The sequence below is a fragment of the Parambassis ranga genome, chromosome 12, assembly GCF_900634625.1.
Source record: "Parambassis ranga chromosome 12, fParRan2.1, whole genome shotgun sequence".
NCBI classification, from domain to species: Eukaryota; Metazoa; Chordata; class Actinopteri; family Ambassidae; genus Parambassis; species Parambassis ranga.
Genome location: NC_041032.1, coordinates 8,041,953 through 8,061,825, shown reverse-complemented (window position 1 = coordinate 8,061,825; position 19,873 = coordinate 8,041,953). Strand labels below are relative to the sequence as shown.

General features: G+C 41.5%; 1 protein-coding gene across 1 annotated transcript in view; it reads right to left on the bottom strand.

Annotated features, from left to right (window-relative positions):
- Positions 1-17,297, bottom strand: part of strbp (spermatid perinuclear RNA binding protein) — a 55,258-nt gene extending 37,961 nt beyond the window's left edge. The window contains exon 1 of the mRNA XM_028417220.1: positions 17,109-17,297. The gene's annotated coding sequence lies outside the window, so the exon portion shown is untranslated. The remainder of the gene's footprint in view (positions 1-17,108) is intronic.
- Between the last annotated feature and the right edge of the window lie 2,576 nt (positions 17,298-19,873).

Genomic DNA, 19,873 nt, shown 5'->3' with positions numbered 1-19,873 from the left:
AAACAACTCTGTAAACTGTAGAATTTCACAATAAAAGTCCTGCTCTATTTGCAGGGTGACACAAAAACTATAGTGAGATGTGGAGTTTACAATGTGTTTGCTTCTGGGTTTCTGTTCTCTTTTGTTTCTGTACGTTTTAGATGATTTCTGTGAAAACAGAGAACTCTTAGTTTCAGTGACACTGATTTTAGCTTATTATAATCATATCAAACATTTGGAATTAGATAATTAACTGTGCTAAAGCAGATGGTAAAATTACAGTTGTGGAGATAAACACAGAGGCTTGCTCTATGTCTGTCACACAATGTAACACAAAGATGCATCATGCTGGTGTTTAATTCTTTACTATTGCAAATCAATATGGCCAACCTGATAGCTTGGCTACTGGGAAACATCAAACTATCCTCTGTGTCTGGAGTTAATGTCTGTGAAACTCAGTGAAACGGCAACAGACCATATAGAGTGTATTACAATCAATAAATCATAACCCTCTGAGACTCCATGCAATCACGTTCCTCCCTGTGTGGAGAAAAAAAACCCTCAAATCTGGCAATGATGATCCTGTCAAACCAGATAGAACAAACCAACGATGGAACACCTTCCCACAAATCACACACACAATCACAGAGCAGAAAAAAAACACACTGTTTGCTGTGTGTTGATTGGAGAAACAGTCACACCTTGGATAATCGAGCATAACTGAAGAGGGTGTTGGTTGGTCTGGTAGATGACATGGTCCTGCAAGACAAACTGGTTCAGGCGACATTCAGTCACTTTTGACTTTTGGCTTGGGCGGACACACAAACAGCCTTAGACAGAGCTTTAGTTTTTGAAGAAAGCTTATAAATCCTTTGTCACACCTCTAACAGGCACAGCAGTGTTGAAATGGAAAAAAACAACACAGGGTAGTTTTACCTTTCTCTCCCTTCTGCAGGGGTTAATGAAGACACTGTACTGTCAGATAATAATCTCAGATAACTGACACTTGTCCTCAATATAGTGCTCATGAGAAGGCAAAGCAAACCTTCCGTTGACAGCATTATTCAATTTGCCAATCCTTCATATCTCATTTGTCAACCATTAGTGATAGTGAGAATGAGAATGTACTGAAGGTGTCAAGCTGAGAAGCAACGGAGCAATGAAGCATAAGCAAAGACATCATTTAATGCTACAGTAGGTGCTACAGGAACGTGATCCAGTACATAAATGTCAAGCAGGAGTACATTTGGCTTGTTAGTAGCAGACTGTCATAGCTAGAGACTGTCACTGTGTGGTCACGTGCAACTAAAAACACATTCATTACAGAATGTCATGGATACACACACGTATATACCATCTGTGTATCGACCAAGGTCAGCGTGTGCAATGCCCTCCCTCGCTCATGTAAACAGGGCTGAGTATCATGAACACAGATACAGAAGGACCTCTCCAGCTGCTGGTGAGGTTAGGTGCCTCCACCATGCCCCCACCTCAAAGGGTCTGTTTGATCAGTTTGCACAGTGTGCCTGTAGCGATGTAGCCATCAGATAGACAGTAATTAGATAGGCAGTTTTACTGCACTGCTGCACAAATCACTTGTTTAAACATCGTTAAAAGCTGTACTACTGTTTATGACTTCCCAGCTGTCCTGTGAAACATGCCTTCACACACACATGGCAGGTGATTGAAAATGATTCCTAAAACATGTACTGTATCGTCATTTATGCACAATATTGTTCTTGCCCTGTGTCAGACAACTACTGCGCCTGAGCCTGTCTAACTGCCAGCTAATCCATAATTGGTCAAAGAGGTGAAGCACAAGTGGAGCGGTTGCAGGCAGTTACCGATCTGTGAGCTCACCCATAAAAGCCAGTTTATTGTATTAGGCTGCTTGATTTTGCAGTAAAATTGGGCATTTTAACATGGAGGTCTACAGGACTTCAGGTAGCTACAGGTAGAGGTCACTTGAAGTCAAACCTAACAGTCTGCTTTAAGCTGCTAGACCATTTATTTCCTCAGCTACCATGGTGACAAATCCCAGCAGAATATTTAAGGTTAAGTAAAACACCTGTCTAATCCTTATACATTATTTAACTTATTTAGCTTTGGCATCACAGATTAAAATATTAATAAGTGACATTGTAATCACTGAGATGTGAGGACATGTCACTGGAAGCACATTATTTGATCCCACTGTGAAACACTGTGTGCTTTTATAAAAACACAATACACAATAGACCATTCCATTTTATACTGAATGGGTTTCGCTACTTAATTTGTGGAATAAAATGAAAATGACAATCCTTTTTTAAATATTCATACACTTTAGTAGTAATTATGATGTGATAGAGTATTCCTAACCTCTTTCACAATTTAAAAATATTACATGTAATCCTAATCCAGATAATCTCCGTTATAAATCATTTTCATTACATTAGATGCTCTCGCATACACGCATCCAATTTGCATGCATTCAAAAAACCCTCAACAGCAATTTTCTGAATTAATGAAGTTCCTCAGAGATCACTGTGTGTGTATGTGTGTTGTTGTCAGTGTAATTGTCAGCAGAAGGTGAAAATAACCAGACAATTCAAAACATCACAGTTAGACACACACAGAGGGAGGCCCTGGAATTGGTTCTCCGATTCTATATTTCCTCAGTATGAGACCGACTGGACGATGGATCTCCACTGTTTCAGCCTTGGCTCTAATCAGGAAACAACTAGAGGGTGAAGCCATTCCAAAGACAATGTGATGAGTACGTGGACGAGAAGGGGAGAGAAGGATTATGAGAAGGGCAGAGCGGTTGCATCCCTTCTGGAGCCACAGCAGGGAGCAGAATCCAGCAATGTGCATGATGCAGGGTGAGAAATGAAGATGCTGCTACCAGCTGGACGTACAGTGAAAGAACAGCATGAGGGGGAGTGAAGTGGAAAGGACTTTCAAAATGGGATGTGGAGACTGAGTGAAAGGTGCCAGGGAGTTTCCCTGTTCTTCCTTCTTGTGGGTCAAATCGCTTCCTCCTTCACTCAACAATAAAATCAATTTAAGCTCATACAGATGCAGCCATTATAAAGTGATCTTATGACCAGTTCAACTGAATCTGAAAATTTCAATTTAAAACTAAATCTCTTCCTTATTCTGCTTCCTGTACAAAAACGCAGAGCTTAAATGATTACACTGTACACATTTGTATTAGAGCTACCGCTGTTAGACACACACAAACAAAAGTGCACACTCAGCATTTATGTTGGGTTTGGACTAAAACCCCCAAATTCTCTATAGGCCCAGAGCCCAATTAGAAAAGGAATGACTTCTATTTAGAAAGAAAGACAATGTAATGCTTTTTCAGCATTGTATCTTTCCACTATTGATCAAAGGGTTTCTCTTTCTATTGTTCTGCAAAAAGAAGTAAAAAATAGATAAAGGGATCTGCACTGAGCAAAATTCAGGCGCAGCAACTTTTTCGCTTTACTAAAATATCCTTAGGTTAACAGACAGTGTTCTAAATCCTGTTACAGCTATGCAGCAATTGTCAAGCGAAGCAATGCAGATAGCACTCGCAGATACTGCAGACCTCCAGATGCTTAAATATATTGTCCTTTGATCAGTTTTTACTCTGCAGCTCTGAATACAAAATAAAATGTTTTACACTTGCAGGTCCAACAATCAATGCTGAAAACTGCATGCTGAACATTCCTGAACCTTTACCACACCCCATCAGCAGGCATTTTAAAAGTGTTTTCTTTTTGTTTGCTTGTTTCAACTACCATGCTACTCCGCCATTTTAGCCACTTGCTGTTCAACTACAATCCCAAGATGAGATAATAAAGGTGTAGTACTGGTGGTGTCGAATGCCAAAAGCTTCTGAACCTCCCTGGGTCCTTGTGAGACTTGATGTCTTTGTTACCTTTTGAGCTTTTTCATAAAAGGACCCAATCAATACTGTGCTTTAGGTGACAGTTTCAGCCACTTACTCAGAAGTGACAACCCTATATAAGTACCAGCTAGAACACAACACAGCCCACAAGTTCCAGGGCGAGGGTTGGACTTTGGTTTTTCTGGTGGACATGCAGCATGAGGAACAGAAAAAAGTTCCTCTTCCTCATTGAAAATGAAAACTTCTCACATATTAGCCAAAGTCTAATCATTACCGAGCACAACACACAAACGCATCTGACCCTACAGGTGGTACAAAGTGCCTTTTACACTAATGCAGTGTAGGAGGTATAGCTATACGGAAACTGCAATTAAAGGTAGCATCAAAGAAATGACAGGATATTGACGATCAAAACTGAGAGCAGTGCTCTAAAAACCTAAATAAATGAACATACGCCTACTCTTCAGTGAGACATTGGGCTATTATATGGTCTATTTGATGTCACAGCCACTCTGCAGCTGCATCTCCCCTGCGACGTGTTTCACTTCATTCTCTTTGCCACGCAAGCGTTTTGCAACCAATGGATGTGATTCAGTCTTTTTCCAGGTTTATGGACCACCATGAGAAAATGATGTGCACATCATATCAATCTGACAACAGGCAGAGCCCTGAGTCCTTGCATCAATACACACAACCACACAAACACTAAATGTGAAAGAGTGACTAACACTCGCCCTAGGCTTCATACAGTAGCTCCTAACAAATCCAAGCCTTATCCAATCATTTCCCTTCTCTCTGGGTTGCCATAGCTACAGTCTGCCTCCTTGTCTGTACTTTGGAAAGGGTGAGACTTTACCACTGTGTCAGTGTGTGCGTGTGTGTGCGCACTGTGTGGTAACCCCACCAGATGAGGTCTTAACACTTCCTATTCGACATTCTATCTGACATTCACACTCCTATTGGACGTCTGAGATGAGAAGGTGCGAGATAGCTGAGAGGTGAGCTATGCTGGGAGAACCAGGTCTATGAGAAAATAACGGTGCTGTGTTTTCTCATTCAGTACTGAAAGAGCAGCAAAATGAGGCCTTATGTAGGGGCAAAGTTTGCAACTTTATTTGTACATGTAAGATTGTTGTCAGACTTCATAAGACAATGTGACACACAGTCTTAGAGCCGACTGAGAGGAACATACAGCTTTTGTTTCATGCACATTAGGTTCAAATCGTCAAATAGGCAGCATTTAGCCCTCATGTAGTCAGCCAGGAAACTTGCCCAACAGATGCTGTTTTAATCCAACGGGCTATTAGGTATATAAATGACATTCAGATGTTATCAAAAGTGGATAAAATAATATGTGATGATATGACATAAACTTTATTTATATGCAATACGTTTTGAAGAATGTTATAAAGCCACAGAGAAGCTGACCTTTGACCTCTTGGATATGAAATCTAATTGTTTTATTCCGCTGAAATTTGTGTGAAATGTTGTCATTGTCATCTGTATTGGTTAAGTTAGAGGGTGTTTGTTTGCTGATAATCTACCCAGAGATATTGTTTATGACAAAAATGCAGACAGTAGAGTTGAGATGATGCAAACATTTTTGCAAAGCGACTTCACTATGAAGATATCGGGATTCAGAGGAAGCTGTGAGAAAATCACTGTGTGTATGTAAGAGAGAGACAGATAGAGAGAGAGAGCACCCCAGAGACTGCATGCACCTTCTACTGCTTCTAAACAGGCCATAAAAGTCACAACTGACAGAGATGGAACTGTGTATGTGTGAGTGTGTGTGTCTTCAGATGTGTGAACTACACCAGATGTCACCTTGCAGGTGTGTGTGTGTGTGTATGTGTATGTTTGTTTGCTATCAGGTAAGATGACAAGAATGATATAAACACTTGAGGATCAACATATCAGTAAAACTCCCACCATCTGCCCGCCAGCACACAAATATAAACACAGTCCTCTCTTACTCTGCTATTTCTTTATCTCCCTGCATCGCTCCACTTTTCTCTCTCTCTCTCTCTCTCTGTTCTAGCTCTCTGCAGTCCTGCCATCCATCATCATTAGGAAGCGAACAGATGACCTGTCTACACACTTTCTGTCCCTTTACTCTCAGAGGATGGAGGAGAGGAGAGGAACAGGGAGAGGAACGGGTGATGTTTGGGGTCAGAAAAGCATAATTAAATATGGAAAGGATTCAGCGACTATGAATGAAACTCTGTAGTCATTTAATTTAACTCATCTAACTCACGCGGTACTATTTACAGTATGTGATCATTATGCATTTGTCTTCTTCCGGCAAGTGATAATTATCGCTATAGCAATGTGCAAATGTGCCCTCTTTACAGCACATTTTGTTCTTATTTCAGGCATCTATCTGATTAACCACTTTCTTTAGAGGACAGGACTGATTGCTAATTATTTTTATCCATTTCTGATTGTTGAAATAATGGAGTTAGCCAGCTGACAAAGTAACTATAGGTCAAGGGAAAGAGAGAGGCTGTCACATACAACAGTTTTTATATTAACACTATATTTGGACAAATCAAATGAGTCCCATGGTTAAATATATTCCAGAACCCAGCCTCGATTTATGATTTGCTTTTGTGTGTGCTTAATTGTCAACCTATTGTGACAATATTGAACAATCAAGGCAGAATCCTACACAGTGTGTAGTTGATTGATCCCTAAAGGAGGACGAATGATCAAAGCCAACAGAGCCAAATATAGAAAAGAGGAGCAGAGGAAGAGGATGAGAGGAGAGGAAGGGATGGCAACAGCTAAGATGGGTGAGCGGAGGGAAGCATACGGATGAGGGGAGGACGATCAGAGGACAAAGTATTGTCTCCTGGTAATATGTAAAAATAACTCTGCTGCTGCTTGGTGGAGAAGCTAACTGGGTCAGAGAATTCCCACAGAGAGACAAAGACAGGAGAGAGAGAGAGAGAGAGAGAGAGAGGAAGAGGTATCACATCGATTCAGCCTGTGGTATCAGTCTGAAGCAGAAGTCACCCTCTCTTCACCTTAGGCTGTGCATGAGATGAGGGCCGTCTTCATGCACATCCATCTGTCCATCCATCCATCTTTCGAATAGACTGTCCTCCCTACCTCACCCCTTCAACATCTTTTCATCTCCCTCAACCCCCCCTATCATCTGCTTCCTTTGTTTACACCCTCATTCCTTCCTTCCTCTGCTAATAAACACAGCAGTAACTTTTCTTTCATATTCTGCCTTCATGAACTATCTCTCGAGCCATCATTGTTGTTTTCATTGCCACCTACTACATGGCAAAAACTGTAATAAAACTAAAGTTCATCTATTAACAGTACACCATCTAATTACCAGAAGTTAAGCAATGTACCTGATAATAATGGTAAAACTGACCGATTCCCTTTGTAGGATTAAGAGGAATGCATTAATTTAAGTGTATCATTATCAGTGGCACAGTCTCACTTGATTGCTCCACCATGTTAGTTAGTTAGGGGTTAATTTACTAATATGTATTCATGGTATTGGAGTGTAAATAACTTACAGAGAGGACACATTTCTGGATTATATATCACAATTATGAAATTTCTATCCTTAATTGTTAGTAACTGTATATTACTGTATTTAATTTAACCACTTTAAGGCTTTGCTGCCTCCTAATGGTGCTGGAAATGGATCAATCTGTATACCTGTCTTTTCCCAAAGCTGTTCTTTTCTCTCTAACTGCAGCCAAGCATCCCACATTTTACTGCTTCTAAACGTTTATCCATCCAGAGTGGGTTAAAGATCGGAGGATTAAAGATTATTTGTTTACATAACTGGATAAAAACCAACTATTTCATGTGATTTTCAATATTTAAGCTATTGCAGACAGACTCTACATCAACATGATGCTTTTCATAGATTCCCCCTTTGTAGTTTTTAATCTATGACATGTAATCTGCCCCAAATATTTCATGGTCTGCTGTGGTTCTGGGTTTGCCCCAACCAACACTGCCACTGTATAAGTATCCCATAAAACCATGGTCAGCAATTCTGCACAGTAATTAAACCTTTATTGATAAAGAATGCTGTCAGGATAATTACTATTTTGCAGATTATTTATTAGAAAACTGTACATGCTGCCCTAGTAGTATGTGTGTTAGCCCGAGTGATATATCTACAAGACAAAATAATATATGGATGCTCTTTTTTGGGCAGTAGTGTGACAAATGAGTATGCAGATATGTTCTTGGTGAAGGTCAACTTATTACACAATGACTCCTCTAACCTTTATTACCTCTTTCAGTCTTTATGCAGTGTTTCTGCTTTCCTTCTTAGCTGTTCTTCACTGTAAATCTATACATTTTATATGAACATTTTTAAATGGGCCTGTCCAGAGTTTAAAGTCATTAACAACTTAAGACCTGAATGGATTAACCTGCAGCGCTGGTACAAAATGGGCAGGGCCAAATGTTGGCTGGCTGACTAGGCCAACAGAAATAGCTTAAGCTGACTACGGTATATGTAATATGCTGCAACAGTCCTCCTACGTCTTTACATCTAAACCAACTGCTGTATGTGGACCAATCTCATGTGTTTGTGCGCTGGTCTGCAAATGGGATGCTGACATGGGCGGTGCAGGGTGCTGGCATGTTACAGAGAGGAGCAGCAGTTTATATGCCTTATAATGGTGCAGAGATACACTGCAGGCTTTAAAATAAAATGAACAAGGGAACAGCAAAGCTCCTCGTCATGTGGAAGCTTTTAGCTGGAGAAACACTGGACTACAGTGTAGCTACATTCAATCTCTGACATCAAGAACTACTGAGGGCTACTTAAAAAAAGACAGCCCTTTGCCTTTTTTATGTAAGTCAATGTGGCCCTTATGGAAACTTTTGCCCAGCTCTGCTCTATAGCAACAACAGGACCATACGTACTGACATGACTACATCCATGTATTGATTTTGCTGCTTGAAGAGATGGTGTGTGTGGAGTGCATTGTTTAAAGTTCATATGCATTAAAACAATAAAGAAGAGTTGATGACTGACAAAGTCTAACGAAGTTAACAAATAAAAGTGCCCTACCTTGTTCAGTGAATGTAACACGACTTACTGGAAAACCCCAACTCTGTATATGTAAATAAAGATCTATACAATATTCACAAATAGATTCAGACTAGAGCTACACAGGTGTGAAAAATGTAACTGCCACTGAGATAGTCCTTAAATATAGTCAACTGTAAGGTCCATTAATGAGGAACTAATGTAGTTAACCTTACCAGAAAGAGGAACCTGCTTAGCATTGATGATGAAAACTGATACTTGTAAAATGTGTTTCTAACAACATGCTTTGCTGCCTCTCTGTGTGCCATGTCTAGCAAAAGCAAATGATGCAAAAGGATCACACCTTTCAACACATCTTCTGAAGGCAGGAATACAAATCGAATAATAAGGGCCTGAGTGCCAAAATGTATTTTACTGTAAAAATACAGCATTACTGCAGTAATAACGTAATGGATACAAATGTTAATGAAAACCTATGATTTGTCTCCCTTGCTTGATCACTTTCTGCCAAAGATCAGGATTTAAAGAGGGATGCATTTGAATAAGAATAATTATCCACCCTCTCCATAAAGAGCAGCACCCCCCGCACCCCACCCCTCCTCCCTGCTACAGCTGAAGAGGCTGGTTCCCCTGTGCTCTCTGTGTTCTCACATTGTGCTGGGCTGTAAATCTGTAAATATATTGGGTCAACTTTTATCTGCTAACACAAATTAAGACCGTACGCAATCCCCAACTCAAGCCTTTCCGACTGAGACAGGCTGAATATAGACGCCTATGTCAGTGTGTCAGAGCTGATCTCTTTCTCATGTACATTTAATTTCATTTAGAAAACCACTTGGCTCTCAGGTTTTGCTGGTTGTTTGGTGCTGTTACATTTAGCAGTAGCATGCCTTGCCTTCTGGCATCAAACAGACAGATCTCAAAGGAGACGTTTTCAGCAGTCTGATAGGCACACAGCTCTGAATGCCGGTGAAAGGAAGTTGTTCAGACAACCCAATTCCACACTTTGCTTTTCCCCTGATGTGCCCTGAAACGTGTTTGCCACTTCTGTTTTCTGATTTGCATCTTTTTGTCGTCATTAAACAGCCTGTAGCAGATAGCTGTGCATTCTAGCGGAAATAAAACCAAGTGTGGAGTCCCAATTAACTACAGCCCCCACCTGCAACACCTAACACTGTCTCCTATTTATAGTAAACCAGAACTTAATTTCCTGCCCTTCCTTATTTCAATGGAAGTTGTGCTGTGGGATTGCTTGATTAAATCCAATTAAGTGATATAGCTCAATGATGTTAAGGACACCTAACAGCTGTATTGAAAATACATAGCAGACACATTTGAAGTTACATACTGTAACTGACTGACCAAGTTTCTCAAGTACATATTAACTTGTGAAAGAGAAGCTAGCCAAAAGCAAAACAATGCTTCTGAATTAAATATTTTCAGCACCATGGAGAGAAACATCTAGTAAGTAATTCTAAAAAAAACATTATATTATAAATATAAATACTAGGTTGTTGTTTACTCAGTGCAGTATATTGCATGACATTTTTCCACAAATGTCAGCATCAGAAAGTCTGAAAAAATATAAAATGCTAATTTTCTTTGATTAAAGAACTATCATGGTCTTTGGGTTGTTATCATTCCCACTTACAGCTCATTCAGCACCAAATCATATCAGCTATAAAAGCCCAGTGACGGCTGCTGTTTTTGGATTTATTTTTACATTTACTTGTTTTTTTTTATCACTTATGAGCTGAGGCACAGTTAGGTCCTCTTAGTGGAGCCTGGGCCCTTGTTCCACAGGCTGAGCAGGTAACAGGAGGTGAGCGAGCCTTTGGCTCTCAGGGTTTGCATTTTCCTGCCAAAAGAAGCTCATTTTACTGAGATCGTGGCATGATATCTATGCAGTGTGACTGGGTCTTCTGAGATTGGGAACAGAAATGGGTGGTGCAGGGGAGCTGGCAAACACTGTTCAGCAGCCTTCTTGAGATGTCTCTAACCCAGTGAGTCATTTGTGAAGGAAGGTGCCCACCTGATAACCAAGATGTCATGCCCACACTCACATGCTATAAGTACTGTGAGCGGTTGGTGTGACTGCAGCATGATGCATACATGCTTATCTGCTTTTCAACACACTATATTTCACATTCAAGAGGCCTAATGAATGAGTTCTTCTGAACTGCAGCAACATCATTCGTGAGTTATAAGTATCATCGGCTTGTAATATGACTATAGATATGAACTGATGACAATGGCCGTCCAACAGAGGGACTGCACTCTGTTTTTCATCTTCTGCCTGCACAAAATGAGAACAAGCTGTCTGCTATAGGCCCCAAAATGATGATAAATTATTATTTGGCACCAAACACACTTCAGACAGATACAACAAACAGGCAGCGTGATGGCTTATTGATTCAAGCAAATGCATATAGATTTTTTGTGCACATATACACATCCCTGTTTCTATTTTTTTCCCCTTCACACATGCACGAAGGCAGCTGACTGAATGGTGGCTGTGTGTACACGCAACTCAGGCTGACAGTGATGTGTGTGCTGGAGTGAAACGATGAAAAAGATCTCAGGAGAAATATGGGGGGGAAGCTTCACTTCACGGCAAGTGTCTGCTCACGAGTGTGTGTGTGTGTGTCTGGACGGGTGTGCTGCTCTGTTGTGTCCTCTGCTTTTTTATCCTCATCTTTGCAGCAAGCACAACAAACATGGTTGGATACAGCTTGGTAGTTTTGAGGCTCGACACACAACTATGTTATAGTTAAGAATATATGTTTGATTCTGGTCTATTGAACAGTCACATTTTTATAACTCTGAGGGTAGAGTGTGTTACTTGATGAAATATGTAATATTAGTTTGTCAATAACAAGCAGATGTGCATTTTAATAGTGATCCTTGTGTGCGTGTCTGCGTGAGCTGCAGGAGAGGGGCTAGAATCCCATAAATCCTGCTTTATTAGATAAACATCCAAGTCAGATATAGAACTCTCACATGCACCACACCACATCCCACTGATAATCTCCATTACCAATTATGGGGTGATACGCCACAGCTTAACATGAAAGCAGCAATTAATCTGCTAACACCGGTCAGTGGGTCACTGTAGTAGAGAGAGTATATTGCTCGCAGGCACAAATACGTATGCACACACACTGTTTGTTTTCAAATTGAGCCGTAAGTTTCCTTATGAGATCTAACGCACCATGCATTGCATGCAGAACAGTCAATAGTGAACTATTTCTTTTTGAAAAAATGTTGAAGATTGTACAATTAGCTGTTGTTTTTAAGTCATAGTCAATAGACAGGTGCATGAAAATAAATGGGCCAGACAAAAAAGTTTCTTCAGCAAAAGAAGAGAAAATCGTTGGGCCATGCAGGTTTTTAAAATATCATAAACCAAATAAATTATAAGACTCTAGATACTGAAGATCACTACTCAGATGTACACATTAGTTGACTGGGAAACAGCTTCCACTGCACAATGCCTTGCTCTGCGGCAATTTAACACTGCACTGGCTAAACCAAATTTGTTGGCCCTACTGGGATTTAAACTGGCAACTTTCCAGTCACAGTCCAAACATGGTGCTGCATGGTTTGAATAAATAGCTCGATCTTCCTGGAAGTCTAAAGCTATGGTTTCCCTGATCTAAGCTCTTTTTGACACAGTAAGCGGAGCTGGGACATGAGAAGAGGGGAGGGATAGGGGAGGGCTGTGTGTATGTATGTGTGTGTATGTGTGTGCATGCACAAATCTGAGAGTGAGGAAAGCTGTGAGAAAAGACAGAGAGAGAGAGATGGTTTTCTGTCTGTGTAAGTGGGTTATCAACATGTGTACAGTGTAGGTGTTGCATGTTGCTGTCAGTGTGTGCATGTGTGTGAGCAGACAGTGAGTGATACAGCAGGTGGGCCTCCATACATCAAACTGTCAAACTGAAGACTTTCTCGTTGCCCAATCTCTTCACTCCTAAATAGACAAACAGATGTATACACGCGTTCTGTAATATGGGCTGCGATATTCTAAATAATAATAATGCTGTTACATCTGTCCTTTTTATCTCCTGCCTACTGTCTTGTCTTGTTAATATAGATGATTATTTGATATATAATGAGTAAAAAGATGTCTCAAATAGCAAAAGTGAGAAGGAGGAGGGCACCAGCAGAGTGCATTTGAACTATGGCTGACCCCTGAAAGTCGATGAGCCGAAGAGAACCCTCAGTCAAATGAGTTTCTTGTCTCACACCATGTAGGCCTGTCAGCCTGTTACAGTATGAAGGAGGCTGGAAAGTTGGAAAGTCTGGGGTTACTCTTCACTAAAAAACAATGCAACATAAATGTTACGTGGATAAACAAATTTTCTGCACAGTGGGAAATTGCCTGTCATTTATCCCATTTTAAATTTGCATTGATTGAAATAAAACTGGGATTAATGATTTGCCGGCACTGTCAATATAATAATAATTTAAAGAAATTTATTTGGCATTTGTCTCAATTTGTAGAACAGGGATTCAGAGAAACTCTAAGTGATCAGTGCCATCTGGAGCCTTTTCCCTTGTAATAAAAAATGTCAATATTTGATTTTCAATTCTCTGTACAGAGCAAAGATGAGCACACACTGCTGCATATGATTTATACTTCACTGCCCTCTCTAATTAAAGGAATATTGAACCAAATCTCAGAAATAAAATGTACAAAGTTTTCTGTTAACTGTCACTGCATTCATTTTGTAATTCAGCTGTTCTCAGGCACTGATGAAAGGCCGGCTGAGTACTATTAGGATCCATGGTAGAAATGAACTTATGTCTGTTTACAGCTAAGGCAATCAAAACTTAATTTCTCAGGCATCTCTATGTAGAATCCAAAGTTCAAGCACCTTAAAAAACCTTCCCCTGAATAGCTTATTTCAGGTTTAGTGTTTGTTTGGAGTGGTGCAAGCTGTGGTGCAGGAAACCTTACATGGCCATCTCCTGTGCTCTCTGTAACTGTCTCTCATTGTGTATGTCTCTTTCCCTCTCTCTCTCTCTCTCTCTCATCCCTGTCACTCTGACCTATTCCTGGATTCCACACTGAGGTGAAAGGAAACAGGAATAGCTTTACAAAGACGCGTCTTTTTTTTCTTGCAACACACACACAGTCAACATTCGTGTGCTGATGGCTCTGTTCCTTTGCCAGTTGGTAAGATGTTTCCGCAAACATGACAAAAGCCGTTCTTGTTCCTGCTGATGAACTGCGAGGGGGGGGTGTATTTGCATGTGCACATGTCAAACAATACAGCTGAAAATAAGATATGGTTGGATCTGAGTCAGCAGGGTGCAGACGGATCCTTTGTATGTGGAGGAATATTCAAAACAGTAGAACACTGCTATCTGCCCTTTAGTCTCTCCTGCACCACGACACCACTGGGACTCTCCCCAACTCCCTGTTGTGCTTACTGGATCCTTGGCAGCCAGTTTCCATATCAGCCAATTAGGCAAGCTTTTACTAAAGCTCCAGCCAATTGGATTAGTGCTTCATTTCCTTGCCAGATGACACTCTAAATGTGCTGTTGTATGCTTGAATCTTAAACTGGTGGGCAGACTCCTGCTTCAGTGATAGGCACTGAGCTGCAGAACACAGATGCTGCAGAGGCAGGAGAAGGAGACGTCCCGTGACATTACTGTGTTTCTTCTGCTCTTGACACAACAATATAAACTGTGAACCTGACATAAGACAAACCAGAGCTCAAAGCAGCTGAGAGAGCATGACACCAGTCTCAGGCATACATAAAACAGACACAGCCTGCACACAGATGAAGAGAAGTCTGAAAACCATTCATGAAAAACATTTTCATGTTCAGAAGTTATTTTTTTCTTCATGCAATCAGAGAGCTACAGGGAGGGCGGCTGTAAAGTAAAACTTGACAAACAAATTCTTACAACATTAGCACCTGACAAAGATAGAATTTTGTGGTTTGTGGCTGATATTAAACTGTCACTCTGCTGTGTCTGTGTTTGTCTGCACTGTGCAAGCTCCTACTGCACCTACTGCAGCATTGCCAGTTCTCTATGTGTCCTTAATCTGGGTATCTGGGCCCACGTAAAGTTCCATTAGTGAAAATCAAATCTAGTTCAAAATTTCAATGAAGCAATCCAAATCCACTGTGTGTGTTTCAATCACCTGTTTGATATAAGGAAAGGCGGAATACGGGGTGGTAGAAAGATCGACACCCTTAACACATATCAACACATGAGCCAATGATTCCCAATATGACATATAGGATTGTGTGGGTGGAAGGAGGTTCGCTGCCATTTTTTTTTTGGCTACCATGGCGACAAGTACCACACACACTGCACATTTCAAAGAAGTTAAAACACTGACCGCTCTGTCATTTATGTAGTAAAAAGAGGATGGGATTGATTCATTTTTTAGATATATGCAATTAAATATGTCCTTTGACAAATTGAACCAATCATGAGTTGAGACACACACTAAACAATGAGGAGCTAAAATATTAAAGATTTCCCAGAACAAAGAAGAGAAAGAGACAAGACACAAGGATGTGAAGGCAGATTTTACACTGTGATCTGAGCACCAGCAGCTCACTCCCTGCCTCCTCATCCTTTTATCTCGTCGATACCGATAGAGAGTTCACTGCCAAGTCAGTGCTTACGAGAAAGAGTCTGTGCTGAAAGTGCTCATGGGGCCTTGAGCATACACACTTACACGTACACAGGTAAAGTATGCACACACAAACACAGACCACCTCATCCTGACCTATGCCTGGTAGTCGGTTCACTCTGTGATGCTGCCACTGGGTATTTATCTATCACACTCCATTGCAGAAAAGACACATAACTACATGAAGAAGTAAGAATACAAAACACACACACATCTCCCCATCTCTCGCTGACTCTTTCCAACGCCTTCACAAAGTCCACTGTATACACGCCACAAGACGAGCATTATGCAGCAGGAACAAGACACGACTGAAGAAGTCAGTGTTTTCACACAATAAATCAGCTGAGTAAAGCAAAAGCTGCACATTAAACACAAAGACACCCCACATTTCCACCTCACCAAGGCAGGTGTGGCTGAGTGTATTAGAGACAGGGTGGAGCAGGGTGGAGCAAACACAAATGCCCTAAAGGCAACAGACCATTAGTCAAGCCTGGAGACCACCAGGCACAAAGAGCTGATAAACAGAGGAGGAACCACTGAAGCACGGATGATTAGCATGTTAATTTAAGACAAAAACCAACAACGCACGTAACACAAGAACTGCTACAAACTTGGGATTAGTGCAGCAAGAGGAGCTGTTTGTAAAGTTTTGCATGACACTGTACAGGCAGTATAGGTGTGAGGACCTTTGTACGCTGACGCACTGATCCTAATCTGCTCCAGTTGTCATAAGAAATAAGGTGCTGGTTTGCTAGGTTTAGGTATGCCAACAAGCTGGTTCAGCAAGAAGAGGGAACAGTTCAGCATTTCTTCCTCTCTGCCATTCTCTCCATGACACGCATGCGTATGCACACACACGCAACAACACATCAAAAACAGAGGTGCATTATATGTGTGTGTGTGTGTGTGTGGGTGTGTGTGTGTAAGAAAGAGAAACAGAGGAAACTGCAAACCTCGATGATGAAACACGCTTCAACAACTTTCAGGTTTTACTTCCTCAAAACAGAATCCATGAAGGTATAAAGAAAATTAAAAAAAGAAAGTTGCTTAAAGTAAATAAACAATCGGCTATATACAACAGGAAAAGCAAAGAGTTAAAATATTAGGGGTAAAAAAATAAGATATTTCTCATAGCAGGCCCACTACAGTGCGGAAGTGTGCTATCAGACACCTGCTATAAGAGATGAGCAACAGTCAAACCGCCACCTCTGCATTCTTCTCTGTAATTTTCTGTTCATAATATAGTTTGACAACATAATATAGTCTGAATACACTAACTGACAACACTGTCACAACATATTAGGAAAGTGTAGTTCCTCTTTGCATTGTTGCCTCGGAAGCAAAAGCACAACAGAAAAAGAGAGTTTGTTGGCTACATTTACTAAACTAAACAATCACTGACAAATACTCTTAACACTGCCGTACTTCTGGATGTGTCTCTGTCCGGATGAGACGCTGATCACATGCGTGCGAAAGCCTCCATAAAAAACACAGGAAAACACAGCCAGGAAGAAAAAAAACAACAAATCTTAAAACCAACTTACGGTGCTGGTAATTAGCGGCTGGAAGTCCAGCAAGAGATAGAAATCCAAACAAGAGACCACAAAAAAAACTCAATCCGACAAATGAGAGAGACGGAGACGGAGCCGAGCTGTCAGCGTCCAGCCGCAACGAGGAGAAGTCAGATACAACCGGGGCGGCGGAGAAGTGCGAGCCCAGAGCCGCCTGCTGGTCTCACACGAGACAGGAGAGAGAGAGAGAGAGAGAGAGAAATCCCTAGAGATGAATGGGGGGAGTGCGCATGCGCAAATGGAGTCGCCTCATTCCGGTGGAGTAGGGCTGTAAAAACAAGGTAGAAGTGCTGCATAAATTTACTGGAAATGGATTTTAGAGGAAGACATAAGGTGGCATAAACAACTGCTGATCCGTGGACGATAAACATTAGGACTGCAGACCAGACACAGAAGCCACCTGCCTGTTTCTGAGGCTGTACAGTGCAGATAATCAAATTAAATTGACATGCATGGATTCAGCATCGATTGACATTCTGTGGGCTATATGTCAGATTAATCAGCTAGTCCGATCATTAAATTCAGCAGTCAGGCTGTTCGAAAAGAATCTTCATAATAAGTTCCCAGATTGTTTATTTCTCTAATCTAAATGTACAGAAATAAAAACAAGACTCAGCCCAGTACACAGCCGAACTACAAACATGAGTACAGGCTGTTTATTAGTCGCAAATACTCTGCTAATTAACTGATTTCTCCGCACTCTAACAAGAAGAAAGTGCAAAATCCCATCTAGAAAGAGCGTATGAGCAGCTTAGATCTTCACCTCTCTTCGTCCAAGAGGAGCATTACTCTCTCCCAGACAGTCTTATAAATAATTCAGCAATAAAAGCTTGCCTCTGCCTGCCTGGCTGCATGCAGCACCAAAAGCCTTTCACGCACCCCCCCCCCCCCCCCCCCCCCCACCTCGTGCACAGCGTCAATCTATGCGGGCGTGACCAATTAAAATAAAATCTCCGAGCAAAATAAAAGTTCAATCAACATTCTTGTTTCGAAAATGGCTGTGGCAGGTCAGCCAGATCAGCCGGGGATTACGAGGCTTCTGTCAACTATCAATAGCCTCATGTGCCTGCGAGAAGGAGGAGGAGGCTGGAGAGAGAGAGAGGGAGGGGGTCTGAGTTTCAATGCGCAGACGGTGCAGAGCAACCGGCCGATGATGCTGTTTGTCCTGTCCGAGGAGAGCAGAGAGTCGCCTGTAAGCGACGACTAATTCGATCCAAGACGTCCTGTCCCGGAGCTCCGCATCCGACGCGCCGTGCGCGCAGCGGAGCTGCTGAGGGGGGGTGGAAGCAGGAAAAGTGGAAACAGGGGAGGAGAAAAAAGCAATTTACCTGCACACTGCTCCCGCCCAGCCTGCCGTTATTACTCCCGACTGTGCCTGGCTTTCAGGGCTGCCGCTCACTCCGAGCTGCTCGCCGCCGAACGGGAATTTAGACAACGGGATTTGTTCACGTGGCCACGCTCGGTGTTCCTAATTGGCGGAGCGACTCGAGCTTCTGCTCGCTCGCACCTGTACTGTGAACCTGACAGCGGCGCAGAGAGAGAGGCAGGTGCAGGAGAGGAGACAGAGGGAGTCAGAATGCTATCTTATAATATTAACCTCTTTTTTTGGGGGGGGGGGGGGGGGGGTTAAGTGTCCTGAATAACCCAGATCTCAGCCACAAGACCAACAGCCATTTAAAACTGGCTCTGTGGATGCTGTGGATGTCAGTCTGAAACAATATTAACATCTGTTACGCATCTGTCACTGACAGAAGGAGCTCCTTACTCTGAATGATATATCACATAGTGGAAGCTGCCCATTCAGATAGATTACTCAAATAAAAGTATCAAAATGTCAAAAGACAACAAAGAAACAAAAACAAAAACATCTTCAAAATTGTGTTTTAAAAGTTTGTACTAGGCCTGTCAGATAAATTTATTTTCAGCTGAAATGTACTGGTTGAAGGATAAAGTAGGAGAAAATGGAAATACTCAAGTACCTCAAAAGTATAGTACTTAGAAGTACTTAGAAGTGAACAATGTAAAGCAGTAGTATGTACTTATTTTATAATACAGGAGGAAGCCTAATAGTATTGGATTTCCAGTAATTTGTGCCTCTCCACTTTAAGTCTCTCTATCACACCCACACACACACACACAAAGTACACAACACACCACATATTTGAAATTATGTTTTAAATAGCATATTTGAGCTTGAGGCTGGTAAACGAGGCAGTGGCAAACGTCAGAATGTAGCCCAAACCCCTCATCCTCCGTTTTAACACACACACACACAGTTATTCATCTACCTACTGAGGCCACAGCATAGTAGCAGTCAATGGTGCAGGAGTATTTTTAGATTTCATGTGGGTTGCAGATGCTGCTCTATACTCAACCAGGTCACAGCAAACAGAAAACTGTTTTCACTGTAACGTTTAATGTCTTTTTCACTTCTACATTGGTGTTTAGTGTCATTTTTAAAGAAACAGTACACCTGTCACAATCTCTTCTCTTCTCTTCTCTTCTCTTCTCTTCTCTTCTCTTCTCTTCTCTTCTCTTCTCTTCTCTTCTCTTCTCTTCTCTTCTCTTCTCTTCTCTCATTTTTTCGTACCAACCCTGGCAGATCAGACCAAAACACTCGACTGGCCTCCAGGCTGTTGGCAGTGATATGGCTCTATGTTTTCCCCCTACTCAGTTTTGGCCTGAATTAAAAGCATGTTGGTTTTTTTTAGGGCAACTAAGGGCATTTATAATTGACT